Below are 14,116 nucleotides of genomic sequence, written 5' to 3'. Positions count from 1 at the left end.
CACAAATTAAGTCCTATGCACAGATGTTGCCAAGTTGTAAAGGTCTGTTGGAGAAAATAATTCCTCTGAGTTCAGTGGGATTACTACTCTGTAGTAACTATGTTTAGGATTACAGCTTTACAGAGCAATCCTACCATTGGGGATGAAGAGCTCTTGATGTTGGAGGCTCCGAGAAATCCAAAGTCCTGCTGGGCTCGTGGCACCAGGACAGAACGGAAGGAGTGGCATTTATCTGTTTTTCTTCCTATTCCATTTTTTTCTTTCTTTAAACTCTTTCCCTTCCACCAGCTTTTGTAGGGCATGTCCTGAAGATCCACAGCCTCTCCCAGGATACCCAGGGGAGTGCTCCTGGAATACCTCTTTTTTGTGCCATCAGACTTCTGATTTCAGAGAACCACTGCAGCCTCACGCAGGCAGGATGATTATGAGATCAGGTCTCTCTCTCCAAGGGCAGATCTTTCTCTCTGGCCTTGGACTGGGAGATCCAAAAAATCCTATGACCCCTGGGATACCCTCCTAGTGACCACAGCATTGCAACCTTAGTTAAACTGCTCTAAATGTATCTAGACAGAGTCTGAACCCATATGCCCAAAATAGAGGTCTATCTTGAATGGGATCAGGCTGCATATTTGGATCCTGAACTTGGCCGCATTTTATTGTGGATATTTGTAATTCAGTGGGAAATTTGTATTGTGTGGAACAGAGTTGGCTACCTTAGGGTATTTTCTTCCTTTCAGCCTTGTAAAAGTTAGAATTTTCCCATGCAGCAGTAGCAAGGTTATTGGGAAGGTTGGAACAGCTGATTCTGGTGCTAGACTGTTTCCACTTCCTCTGTAGTCTCTTATTGCCTCTTTTGCTGTTTAAGGGTAAGGGGCTGTTTTTACTTGGTGCCTATGCAGAAGTGCTAATAGCCGTTTCTGTCCCAACAAAAGGGACAGTATCAACTTGTATTGTGCACTAGAGCAAAGGGTCAAGACAAATACAAAACAATGTACAACTGAGCTGTAATGCTTATATTAGGACCAGCATTGAGTTTTCAATGACATTTTTTTTTTATTATGGCTTGTATCATGAATCACTAGAGCTGCTTCTTTGTAGTACTTGCCCATTGTTTCTAATAACTTTGTCTAATGGGAAAGATTCATTCTACTTTCTTTCTGTCTTTACAACCTCTGCCAACAGCCCTCCACCCCAACTCCAATGTTACTTAACTGTTATGTGGCATATTCATGTGTGCCAATGTTTACACTTCTGTTTCTTCTTCTAGTAGTAGATGCAAAACACCAAAATATGTAGCTACACAGAGCTAAGATGTGGTTCTTCATACCAACCCTCAAATTAATTGCCCCTGTAATAACCCTAGAAAAGCTGGTAATGTGAATGAGCTCCTACTCTCACACTGGAAATTGCACAAATTATCTCTGAAAAGAAAGTCAACTCATTATTAGCCCAGTATTTAGAATGCCAATGAATGCTTTCTTTGGGTGTGGAGGGTTGCAAATAAGTTCAGTGTTTCCTGAAGGGCCATAGCTCAGTAATAAACAGCCTGTTTTAGTTGCAGAAAGACATAGGTTAAATCCCTGGCATCTCCAGTTGAAAGGTCTCTTATAGCAAGGCTGGGAAAGACCCCTGCCTGAAACTTCAGAGAGCTGCTGCCCAATTGGAGTAGATCATACTTGGCTAGATACACCATTGGAGCAGCTTCATGTGTTCTGAGTTCTATGATGATTTTGTAAAATACTTGAATTGTATAACCTGATAAAGTACAACCTTATAAACAAGCAATAAACCACTTCATGTGTGGTAGTTATTTCTGCTTAAAGGGAAATAGTTGTGTCATTTGCTATCAAAGTGAGACTTGGCTTTGCAATAAAATTATAACGGAAGTGCGTACTGCAGCTACAAATTCAGCTTCATTATATAGGCAGAGAATTCTCTCAAATTTTAATCTAGCTTTGTGGTTATATATGGACCATTGCTCCTATTACAAGGCAGTTTAACTTGTAAATTTAAACCTAGATTTAGGGCAAAATCCTATGGGATTGCTAACAACTAGATGGAAACCTTCAAGTTCGGAGGCCTCTGAGTATCCTGTGCCCTGCCATGCTGTTGCCACTAGGGCGGGAAGAGCAACAGAAGCAATTTTCACCTCTCTGTCGTCCTTTGCATCCCCTCCCCCGGATGAGCCTCTAAGCCTGTCTAGAGCAGTTGCACTGCCGGGAACAAGGCTGGGGCTGGAGAGGGCACAGGATAGAGTGGATCCTGGCCTCTGCTTTCCTCCTCACTCACTGGAATGCCCCTTTTTGACCTCTGTCAGGTCATCTGAGGTCACCTTTGCAGCCTCAGAAAGGAGGTACTGCAGTTCTTTCTGAAGCAGCCGCAGGGGGAGGGATTGGATCTTAGAGCCCTCCTCCCAAAGTCATAGGAGTGTCAACATCTTTGGGAGGGGGAATCTGAAAAATCCTATGTCCTAGGGACCATAGGATTGCTCTGCCCAAGGCTTTTAAAAGTGTTCTGTATTTTAATATTAGAGATGTGTGCATAGTTGGCTAGCTATAGAAAGGAAAGGTAGCCATGTTGGCCATAAGAAAAAATCCAGAATCCAAATTAGTGTAATACCTTTACTAAGGGTGCAATCCTATGGCCGCTAGTCGGCGGCTAGGTGGTCATAGGATAGGTTGGTTCTCGGAGAACTGACCTCCACTCCCTCCAGCACCATGTCATAGGCAGTGCGGATTGGCCCCGCACTCCGCGCTCAGAAGAACAGCATGGAGCAGGGGAAACAGGGCATTCCCAGGGGCAGGCTGGGGTGGGGAGGTCGGAAGTGCTGGTATGACACATCCTATGTGTTGTCTGGCCGCCTCTCCCCGCACTCCAAGGTCCCGCGGCTAGACAGCTGAAATCGGCTATCTAGCTGCGACAGCAGGGCGGTGGGAGCAGGGAAGAGATCCCCTCCTCACCACTCTTCCCACCCTGCACTGGATAGGCGGTTGCCCCTGGGCTTGGAGGCGACTGTCAATCCGCATAGGATTGCGCCCTCAGCCAATCAAAAGACCACAAAAATGTGCACGTTTTTGAGATCTCCAGATCTCATTTTCAGGAAAGTGGGGGAGGGGAAAAAAAGCTGACTTCATGCTGAAGTCATGGTGACTGCATGATCAGTCTTGAGATGGAATGGGGAAGAAGAGTCTGCAGACATTCAAATAAGGCTCTAGCAGGTGATGTGACTGCTTTATTTGGAGCTTCCCCTAGGGCTGTTGGTTTTTAAAACTATAAAATTCCTGTGTTACTGAGAAATGTTTCCATCTTGGGTGAAACACACAGGTTCCTTTATCAATGAAAAACAGAGAGAAACTAGGCAATCTTTATCTTAACAAAGCTAGAGATTATGTTAGATTCTGTACTAGGTCAAAAAATGCAATAGAAGCCAAATTGGGTAGCATTGCCTTCTAGTTGGAAGGGAAGAACTCTCAAAGAATATAGTCCCAGCTTCAGGTGGTATGAAATCCTCTTCTTCCCATGTAGGGTCCTGCTGTTGAACAGGTAAATTCAGTATTCTCCAAGTCACACAAATAGCAAAGGTAGCCATGTTGCCCATAAGAGAAATGCCAAAATCCGTATTAGTTTAATACATTTATTAGGCTAATGAAAAAATTACAAAAACTGTGCAAGCTTTCAAGATCTCCAAATCTCTTCATCAGGCAAGATGCTACAAAAAGCAGGTATGAGGGAGGGAAAAAAAATACTTAGGGTGCAATCCTATGCATGCTTATACAGAGAAAAGGCCTACAACTCCCAGCATGCCCCTAAACATGTATAGGATTGCACCCTTACTTGGTGTTGAAGTCATGGTGTCTGCATGATCACAATCTTGAGATGAAATAGGGCAGGTAGAGTCTTCAGACACTGAAAAATAACAGCATAATCCTATACATCACGGTAGGGAAATGTTTATCCCTTGGGAACTGGTTTGCTTTCTGGCTCATTCCTGAGGACCCAGATGACATCAGGGTGTGGAAACACCCCCCGCCCCCAGCTTGCCCCCTGACTTTATAGGGGAGTTTCTCTGTGCAGACAAAGGCATGGAGCAATCACTCCATGCCTTTCTCTGCATGGAGAAAAGAACAATCCCTCTTCCTTTCTCTACTGCTGGGAAACCACACTCTTATCCCTGAACAGTGGGGGTTTATGTCCTTGCACTAGAGAAAGCCTGCCTTGAGGATCTCTGCAGACCAGCTGGTGAACTTCCATGAGAGGTTCCTCACCCCTGCTATAGAGAAATAAATGTGTATAGGATTGCAGCCTAGTAGTACAATCGTATACATGTCTACTCAGAAGTAAGTCTCACTGAGTTCAATGGGATGCATTCCCAGGTAAGTATTTATGTGTGTTAGGTTTCTAACAAATTATGTTAGATTTCAAACACTCTCTGTGCAATAACCTGTTCCTGATAATTAGTTCACATGATATACTGTTTGTATTTCTTTCTTCCTTGCATCAAGTATCAAATGTGAACTCATGGTCACAATTTTGTTTTGGGTTTTTTTGCTCACCATGAAATTCAGAACCCTGCCTTTTCCCTATGCCCAATTCAGAGTTACAACGGTTTTGTAAAATTTGCACCGGTAAGACTAACAGAACTGCCAATAAGATGATAGCTTTCACTGCAAGATCAGCAAGGCCGGATTCCATGTCCATTTTTGATGTAGCAAAGTTATCACAACATACTTTTATCTCCTTAGTGACTATTTTACTTTTATGTAATGACATCTGATATATATCTTGTCAGGGAGACAGTTTTCCATGTCAAAATGAATGTGGGAACTGGATCAATTGTAGAGAAACTAAATTGTTGTCAGCGTAAACTAGAACTCTTATCAGCTATAGTCAGGTATTATTTTGATGATCTTAACTTGCAGAGCAGAGGAACTGAGATAATGCAACATGTTTTGCGTTAAGTGTACAAAGTCTATTTTAATTTGTGTATGAGCACTACAAAATAGTGCATTTTGTGTGAATCATCTGTATTTGTTAGAGAAATTAATACCCATTCTCAGTCTGGGAAATTTAAATGGCCTCATCTTTCAGTTCATTATTTTAATGAAAAGCTAGTTTTTATACATTGGGCTCATAGCTGAGATCATAAGTTATTCTCACATTCTTCTTCATATAACAATTTAAATAATTTTAAACAACATTGTTATTGGTGTAGTTTATATAGTGTTTGCACACATCTATTATTTATTGGAACATTTCCCATATCACACCATTAAACGGAAGAGTAATAGATTCTTTCTAATATAATCATTAAAATAAAAATTGTGAAGGTCTTTTTCTTTATTGAAGGTAAATGGCCCAGAAACCATATGAAAAGTTATATTTATGTCAGAAACTAATAAAAAAGTAAAAGAGCATGCCTGATTTAATAGTAGATTAAGTTCCAGACCAGTTAATAGTCCCTTGGGGACTGCTTTTGAAGTCAGCCAAAGTAACAGCGATGTGTGTGCAGGACATGAACTGGAAATGCAAAGTTCTGTCCTGTAGTTTTTCTTTACTAGCTTGGATATATTAAAGGTGAGGTTTGGATGAGCAGGGTTATTATAACTATGACTTATCTCTCTGAAGTGGCATTAAAATGATATTTCCCACAGGTTAAAATGTCAAACAGTGATACCATAAGGATAAGAATTTCCTATACCTCTTCTTTTGAAAGTATGTGCAATGTATTTATTTATTTATTTATTTATTTCATTTCTATACCGCCCAATAGCCGAAGCTCTCTGGGCGGTTCACAAAAGCTAAAACGAAACAACACACAATAAAACAATTTAAAATATATAGAACATTAAAACCACAATATAACAATACAACCACAATAAAACCTAGCAGCAGTGCAGGAGTTTAAAATACAGATTTAAAACAGCAAAGATAAAAATTTAGAAAGCTAAAATGCCTGGGAAAATAAAAAGGTCTTCACCTGGCGCCGAAAGGAGTACAATGTAGGTGCCAGGCGAACCTCACTAGGGAGCTCATTCCAGAGCCGGGGTGCCACAACAGAAAAAGCCCTCCTCCTAGTAGCCACCCGCCTCACTTCCTTTGGCAGGGGCTCACGGAGAAGGGCCTCTGATGATGACCTTAAGGTCCGGGCAGGCACATATGGGAGGAGGCGATCCTTCAGGTAACCTGGCCCCAAGCCGTTAAGGGCTTTGAATGTTAACACCAGCACTTTGAATCGGGCCCGGAAATGGACTGGCAGCCAGTGCAGCTGGAAAAGTACTGGCGTAATATGAGCTCGCAGGCCAGTCCCTGTTAACAATCTTGCTGCCCTATTTTGGACCAGCTGAAGTTTCCGGACTGTTTTCAAAGGCAGCCCCACGTATAACGCATTGCAGTAATCCAGACGAGAAGTTATCAGAGCATGGATAACTGTAGCTAGGCTATCTCTGTCCAGATAAGGGCGTAGTTGGTATACCAGCCTAAGCTGATAAAAAGTGCTCCGTGCCACTGAGTTCACCTGTGCCTCAAGTGACAGTTCTGTAGACAGAATTGTATTTCTTTGTTTACTTATTTATACTCAAAGTGAATTATTGTAAAAGTGACCTATCTACACTACAAATAGAAACTATGTTTAATTCTGTTCAACTGCTACAGCTCATAAACATCCCTTTTCCCATGCATATGGTTGCTTTTTTTTTTTTTTTTAAAGAACACTTAGATATGAAAGCCATCAAATCAGAGGCATTTAATAAGTGTAACTCTGTTCAGAAAGTATGAGTATTTTTGCAATGAAATGTAGAAAATTCTGTTCCAAGGAAAAACAAATTCTGGTATAAGAAAACTCAAACTGGTTTGGCACCCACAGTCAATTATGCAAGAAAATACAATATATGCAGTTCTTCATACTTTGTTCCCAGTTTCTTGCTTTATTCTAAATTTGTTCTTTGAATGTTTGTACAACTTGGGTTTCTGTTAATCTCACTTTTTGCAAGAAAAATGATACAGCAGCAGGGGAGGTATAACTGAGTGATGGCTGGCTGGCCTGTATGATTCAGGGAAGTAGAGGCCATGGAAGATGGGCAGAGCACTGAAGCCTTTTACAGGCACTGGCTGTATGCTTTCTAACATGAGGGTTAGTAACTTCAGGTAAATGAATTATGAATTTATTGTTAGATGCCAACTTCTGTGCAAATTTCTGTGCTGACGCATGGCAAACCACCAATTTGAGTAAGAGGCAGAATTATACTAGGATGGAAGCCAGCGGTCAATGAAGTATGTCTGGTATCTGGGGCTGCATATCTATTTTGTAATGTGGGTCCTGCAGTAACTAGTCTGCTCATTAATGTAGCATAACTAGTCCCATTGTGTTAATTTTGTTTCTGCAGGCGAATTACATAATTATTTCAAAGCAGTCATATGACTGGGTTGTTTTTATATATAGAAAGGATTAGCATGAAATTTCCATGGAGTTGTCTTATAAGTTAATTTTATTGTGAGTTAAGATTGAGGGGACTGGTGGAGACAAAGTAAGTGCTAGATTCTTTCACTTTTAACTGTTAGTTAATATTTTTTTCCTGGGAATTTCATTAGAGTTTTTGTTTTTCAATTAGGTACATCTTGAATGGGATGGGGAGGGGACCAAATATGGGCATGCTCTAACTACTCTCTTTACACTGGACATGAAATTATGTGGTTCCCTTCTTCATAATAGCTCCCTCACTTCTGTGGTAATAACACACAACTGAGGACAGCAAAGTTAACTTGAAAGAGAAGCATGAAAACAATTTAATGATTAGCGCCGAAACGAATATTTAATTAAAATAAAAGCCATGCCTAAAAGCCCTAATGCTGACTTTTGGAAACCGAACCATGGTGTGGTATTTGGAAAGCCCAATGTCCTGTACAGTAGATATTCAAAATTGCTTGGGAACTGGAGCTTACATTTGCAAGCTTGGAATGTCCTGCAGATAATTAAGTTGTGGTCAGGCTTTAGAAAAATACAAAGTTCTCGAACTATGATTTTATAAACATGCTGCAATAACATTTCTTTATATTTAACAGTTTCGTATAGAAAGCTGATACTCTCACAAGGCATTGATTAAAGGTAAAACATCAAGAAAGGAAAAATATTAAATTAAAACTTCAGTAAGGATGTTGACAGTTGGCTTGTAATATTAAACAGATGTGCGTGTTCTTGGGATAGTCTTCTTTCAAAACCTTGTTGCCAAGATTAAAAAAAAAAAGACTGCTACATGATTTTTTATTAATGTTCAATCCCTTTTACTTTAGACCCTCTCTTACTCCAGTTGGGCCCTTTTGGATACTAAGCTGTTAATAAGACATTTGTTGAATTAATGTAAGAGCAGAGTTCATGAGATAGAATTTTATAACAGGTACCATTGAAATTCTGGCTTTTGCTGTGCATGTTAAATTCTTGTTTGTGTAATTGATATGTATGTGGGAGCAGGTCCATTTAGATAAATGTTGATTGGAGATAACTCATAACAGAAAATCATTAGGTTTTTTAGACTGAATTGTAGTTCAATATAGCGCTGCTTTTTTAATCATGAGAAACACACTAGAAAATGCCGTGATTGATCACAGGGGTTATTGTGGAACAACTAGTGTCAACATCTTTAACATCAAACTGCTTTTCAGTTTTATCTTGTTAATGTGGCATCTTTTGCACAAATTTATGAGGAGATATTGAAAAATAGTTATTCATTTTTTTCCTGGAGTGAAGGATGGGTAGTATTTGTAAATCAAGTGACTAGTAATCAGATGATTCTCCTCTGAACTCCTTTCATCTTCCATTGAGAGCTCAGATAACTACAAGCCCTCCCTCAAATCCTACCTACCCTCATCATGTGTTTCAAGGTAGTACTATCTTATTTCTCCACTAATATACATGATTAGTGGATTTAGAATTGCCAGGCTATAAATATTTGCTTGACGATCTAAGACGGAATCCCAAGAGCTTCTTAGAGTCACACATGGAGCTTGCCAGTGGTATTCTTGACTTCTTTTTCTTTCACCAGCTAACCCTCTTCATGCCATACCATAAATTCCTTTTGAAACCCTTAAAACTCTCAGTTTCAAAAGGATTTGCCATGTAAAACACACGTCTGAAGCCCCTGTGGATTAATAGAGTTAGTTCCACAATCTTTCACTCTTAAATATGGTGACTAAGGATAATTATAGACAACCATCTATCAAGTAGTAACTTACCACAGTGACCCAGTTCACACAATCAAAGCAGCCTACTGTGGCTTATTTAAGCCACCTTCGGCTGAGGTGCATGCCAGCATGTGCTGGCAGGATTTGAATATTCAATGCCTGGTCACGGCCTGTCATGTAATATGAACCCAGGTGGTGGGGGTTGTATGAGGGTTAAATGACCCTTGCATAACCCATGGTGTGTTGTTGGGTTATGTGAGGGTTGTTTAACCCTTACACAGCCCCCACTGCCCGGATTCACATGACACAAGAAGCTACAGGTGGCCGATGAATATTCAAAATGGCCACCAGCATGCACCGCTGTTCGATCACGTGAACTGGCTCAGTGTGTTGGGTTTTTTTTTTTTAGCATTTAGTAAGCTGGTCATTTGTATCATCCTGCAAAGTGATGAGAAGTTTGCTACACCCCTGCAGCCCCAGATTTCTGATTGGATACAGATGTGTGATAAAATTATCTCCAACAGCTGGCTAGACATTACAGGCAACCGGCTTATTCTGTCTACATGCATGCCATCCTAAGTTACCGCTTGGTAAATGGCTACCTGTATTCACCATATATTCTCTACAGTACATTAAGAAGACTGTATTCAAAGGCCAAATGTGATGTTTTTAACATCCATTTCCTATTTGGGCATTTCCCCTCACATTTCAATTGCTGTGAAGTTGAGCACAGACAGCCACATACGCATTGTCAATAATTTGAATAAAATGAATCTTTTGTGTGTTTCTTATTTATTCTGATATTTGGACGTTTAAACCCATTATGCCCTGCTGTGGTACAATTATGGTTGATAAGATAGCTTAAGATATTATACCTGGCCTGGAAAATTGCAGTAGCCTTTGGGAGTGGTCTGTGGGTTCATATGATCTTGACATTGGGTTTGATGTAATTATTATAGAATGTAAGCACACCCTTCTTAAAACTCTGTGTTCCAAGGATAAATTGTGAAGAACATTACACACCATTTTATCTGAATCTGAAAACCTGATACTTGTGAATTGTGGGCAAGTATTTTCAGTACAAGTGGAGGAATGCAGGAAAACTGCAGATATTAAATTTCTGTCCTAAGGAGATGCATGAACGGTCTTAGCTTGTTCATGTATTGCTTTATGTTTCTCCTTTTTGTTGATTTGCCAGTACTGCGTCTGGAGCAGAGTGAATGCTGCAAGTTGACTTTGTTTTATTTGAAGTACACTTGCAAAGTCTGTGTTTAAGAGTGCCGCTTCAGAATGCAGGTTGGGACTCTATTGAATGCTCCTCCATACAAAACAAATCCCGACCTATAGAAAGCTAGATGATGATGTGGGGAAGGCGCCAAGCCTAGCCTTCTGCCTGAGATGTCTTCTGTGTGTAGGAATTGTTTTTGCATAAGGGAGTATGTCACCTGCAGTCTGAAGTGATACAACTCGGACAGGCTTATAACCTTTTAGCGGTTGCCAGATGCATAAGAGAACTGGGCTTCTGCACCGTTTAGTATTTGTATTCTAAAGGGGAGTTTCAGCAGATGTAGCTCTGTCCTCTTTTGCATCTGGCCACCCTACATTTCAGTGAGAATTATTAAGCATCAGCATTCTAAACATAAAGATGTGTCTTTTGAGAAAGCTTCATAGAATGAGGACTGGCTGCATATATGGGGGAACAGGGTTATCCCATTTTATCTTTACAACAACCTTATGAGGAAAGATGGGCAGGCCGAGAGAAGGTGATCAGCCCAGCATCATGCACTGAGCTTCATGGCCATGCAGGGTTTTGGATCTAGGTCTCCTGAGTCCCTGGTTCAAGTTCACCACTAGCCACTACATCACTAGTTCAGTTTTCTTTAAAACTGGTTTGGATGGTGATTATAAAAAGCAAAGTATCTGCTGTTTTTATTACACAGTACCTCTTTTTGTTGGGCTGCAGTTGGCATTTCTATATTCCAGAATCTACATGCATTGAAATTGGGTTGTCTTAGTGATTGCTGTTGTAGGTTATTAATTGTTATAAATAACTGAGAAAATGTGTGTGGTTGCATCTATGTATTATTAGATAGATGGTCCACATGCTAAAATAAAAGCAAGACATTGCATGGCCCAGTATGTATATATGTTCACTGGAAATTTCAGGTTGGTTTTTTTTAAAGCAATTTTGAAAATATGTGATATGTAGCAATTAACCTACATGTACGTATATAATACTAGAAAATGGGCAACTTATTACATTCAAAGACAGGATCTGATAGGCTCAAATTGCTTAAAACATCAGTTATTGAAGATCTACCCTGGGGAATTTAAGAAACCATTTAACAGATGAAAGTACATTTTGAAAAGTTTGACCTTACAGGCAATCATAAAATGAATGCAAACAGTGCTTCTCCCCCTAAAATGTATAGAGCCCATCTGTGTCTAATCCAGTAATTACAGACTGAGTTAAATTACCTTTTCAAACTTGGAGCAGACTGGAGACTAAGCAGTGAATGCGCATGGGGTTTTGTCTAGACCTCAGTTGACCACAGTCTAAAACAGGAATTTATATCTAATTTTATTTTATTTTGTTCAGTTTGGTAGCTCTTAAAAGATTCATTTTACTACTTAGTTATCAGATTTTAGAAGCCTTTACTCATGAGCCCAGTGCATAGGAATTGCTGGACTTGTGCATGATCACATATTTAAAAAACAAGTTAGTGAGAGAAGAAGTTCAGAGTAAGATTTAATGAGTTTAGCTCTCTCTCTCTCTCTTTTTTAACTTTCACATCTTTTATGAGCAGCCAGTGTTTTTATTTTTCAATTCTTCATGGTTTTCGAGGGTTATTTGCTATTACTGTGGTATATGATGTGCATTGTATAGTGAATTACTTTTTGAAAGAATTATTAACAATAATTTCCAAATGTACCTTATTATAAACAACAAAGTATCTTTTACAGTCACTCATTAGGGTCCCACTTCCAGCTTGGGTGTGTGCTGGCTTTGTGTGGGATCTTGTATGGTGTACCTAAAATGATGCTGGATCCTTTGGGGTAGTATCGGGGTGCTTGTACCCCTGCTGATCCCCTTCTGCTCTGCTGATCCCCTTCCACAATTGGTGGCTCCTGTTAATACCGTTCTGCAAGCAGAACCCACCGCTTATGGAAAAGAGATTTAACATGTCCTAGAGGAACCCCCAAAATGAGTGGAGACTCACCTTTCTGGATTGGGACAGGTCGGCAGAATTCCCTTATGTGAGCTGTGCTGACCTGCCCTGGTCCAGAAATGTGAGTTTCCACTCATTTCAGGGATTCCTCTAGGAAGTGCTAAATCTCCATTGTGCAGGTGGTGGGGGCCACTTGCACAACAGAATCGGTAGAGCACAAGTGCCCCACTGGATATTACCCCACGTTCTTGCCAAACCTTGTTCTTCATTTTTCTTTTTGTAGTAAGTGGGCTTTAGGGGCTTTTCAATGGTAAAGTGTGTGGGTTTGTAGCATGTGCCCAAGGTAAGACTGGCCCTTAGCTTCAGGCAGGCAGAGTACAATTTCAGCTATTTCTTCCATTTAATTCAGTAGAAGTTTTGAACACAAGGGCACAGCTATAGTAAAGAAGCTATAAATACAGCAACAAAATCTGATTCCACCCTTCAGACTTCACTGTTTGGTGACAAAGACAACCAATGCAGCAACACAGGCATATTCTCTTATTTGCACTTCAAAAAATTAGCCCACCAATGAGATATTAATTCCTAACTTCATACACTAGATACTGTATGGGCTAGACAGTCCCATGCTTTTCTGCTGTGGCTCTGATGATGGTATTTAAAGACACAAAGGCATAAGTGGTCATTGAAATAAGTTCTATCCTGTGATGACACTGTAAGAGAGGGTTCAAATTCAGGTAGTTTTGGGGATGCCTCTGGAGTAGTGTATTATTTAAAACACTGCTAAAAGCCACTGTTTCCATTATTTAGCCACCCTCTACCATTTATTTTGTCAGTATTCAATCTGCTATTGGAATCTAACCAGTTCCTTTAAAGTTCTGACTAGAAATAAAGATATGATTTCATTTCAAATGACTTCAGGTTAACATTAAAAAATAGATTTTATTATCACATTCTAAAAATGTAGTCTAACACAACCCCGCAATGGACCCCCACAATGTAAACTTTATTTTTATTTTGTTAGGGGCAAACAAACACGTGGCATGTGACTGGGGAAAGATACAACCCACGAATTAGGCAATCTTCATTGGATTATTAGGAAGCCCTGGAAGAGAAAACAGAAGAGAAATAAAAAAACAGAAACCTAAAATGCATCAGTGAAATATTGGGCTCATAGTAAATAATGGAAGGGGTCCAATAGATCCCCCCCCACACACTATTTATTACAAATAAGAAATCAGTGTTGCAAGGTTGCACTATCTGTACTATGAGAGTGTTAGCTCTTGGGTCAAGATAAAGCCAACTTGGAGCAGAATTAACTGCTTAAAGCCACATTTACTCCTGGGCCCCTGCAGTGCTTTGTAATGGTTGGGGGTGGGGAATGTACACACAGGAATGTACAGAATTTTAATTTATTTTTGTACAGAAAAAAATATATTCCAGTGCCTTTGAAATGGTATAACAACAAAAAGGAAGTTGTTATACAAGCAAAATGCTACATTATTTTCTCTACCCTAATTTGAGAAGCTGGCTAAAATAATGGGGAAGGAATGGACCCCAGTTAGTTCAGGTGTTCGGTAGTTTCCATTTCCCATTTATTTCAATAGGCATAGGTTGGGCCCCTGATAACATAGTAGGTTAAACTTTTTTTTAATGGAAGTGGGGGAGATGAAATATTGCTTGACAACTGATTGTAGAATTGTTGATGAGCACATGGAGTATGATGTAGTTGAGGTTTATTTTAAAAAGTTTTATAAATATTTCATATAGCA

General features: G+C 39.9%; 1 protein-coding gene across 3 annotated transcripts in view; it reads left to right on the top strand.

The window, feature by feature from the left end:
- Positions 1–14,116, top strand: part of STX18 (syntaxin 18) — a 67,786-nt gene that overhangs the window by 1,299 nt on the left and 52,371 nt on the right. Inside the window, exon 2 of one of the 3 annotated variants that reach the window (XM_084857134.1) lies at positions 8,059–8,101. The exons of the other annotated variants lie outside the window; for them this stretch is intronic. The gene's annotated coding sequence lies outside the window, so the exon portion shown is untranslated. The remainder of the gene's footprint in view (positions 1–8,058; positions 8,102–14,116) is intronic. 3 annotated transcript variants of the gene reach the window in all.

This window comes from Heloderma suspectum, chromosome 5 (assembly GCF_057233095.1).
Source record: "Heloderma suspectum isolate Gila_16-S chromosome 5, 16-S_ref, whole genome shotgun sequence".
Taxonomy (NCBI): domain Eukaryota; kingdom Metazoa; phylum Chordata; class Lepidosauria; order Squamata; family Helodermatidae; genus Heloderma; species Heloderma suspectum.
This window is presented reverse-complemented; position numbering and strand designations above follow the sequence as displayed.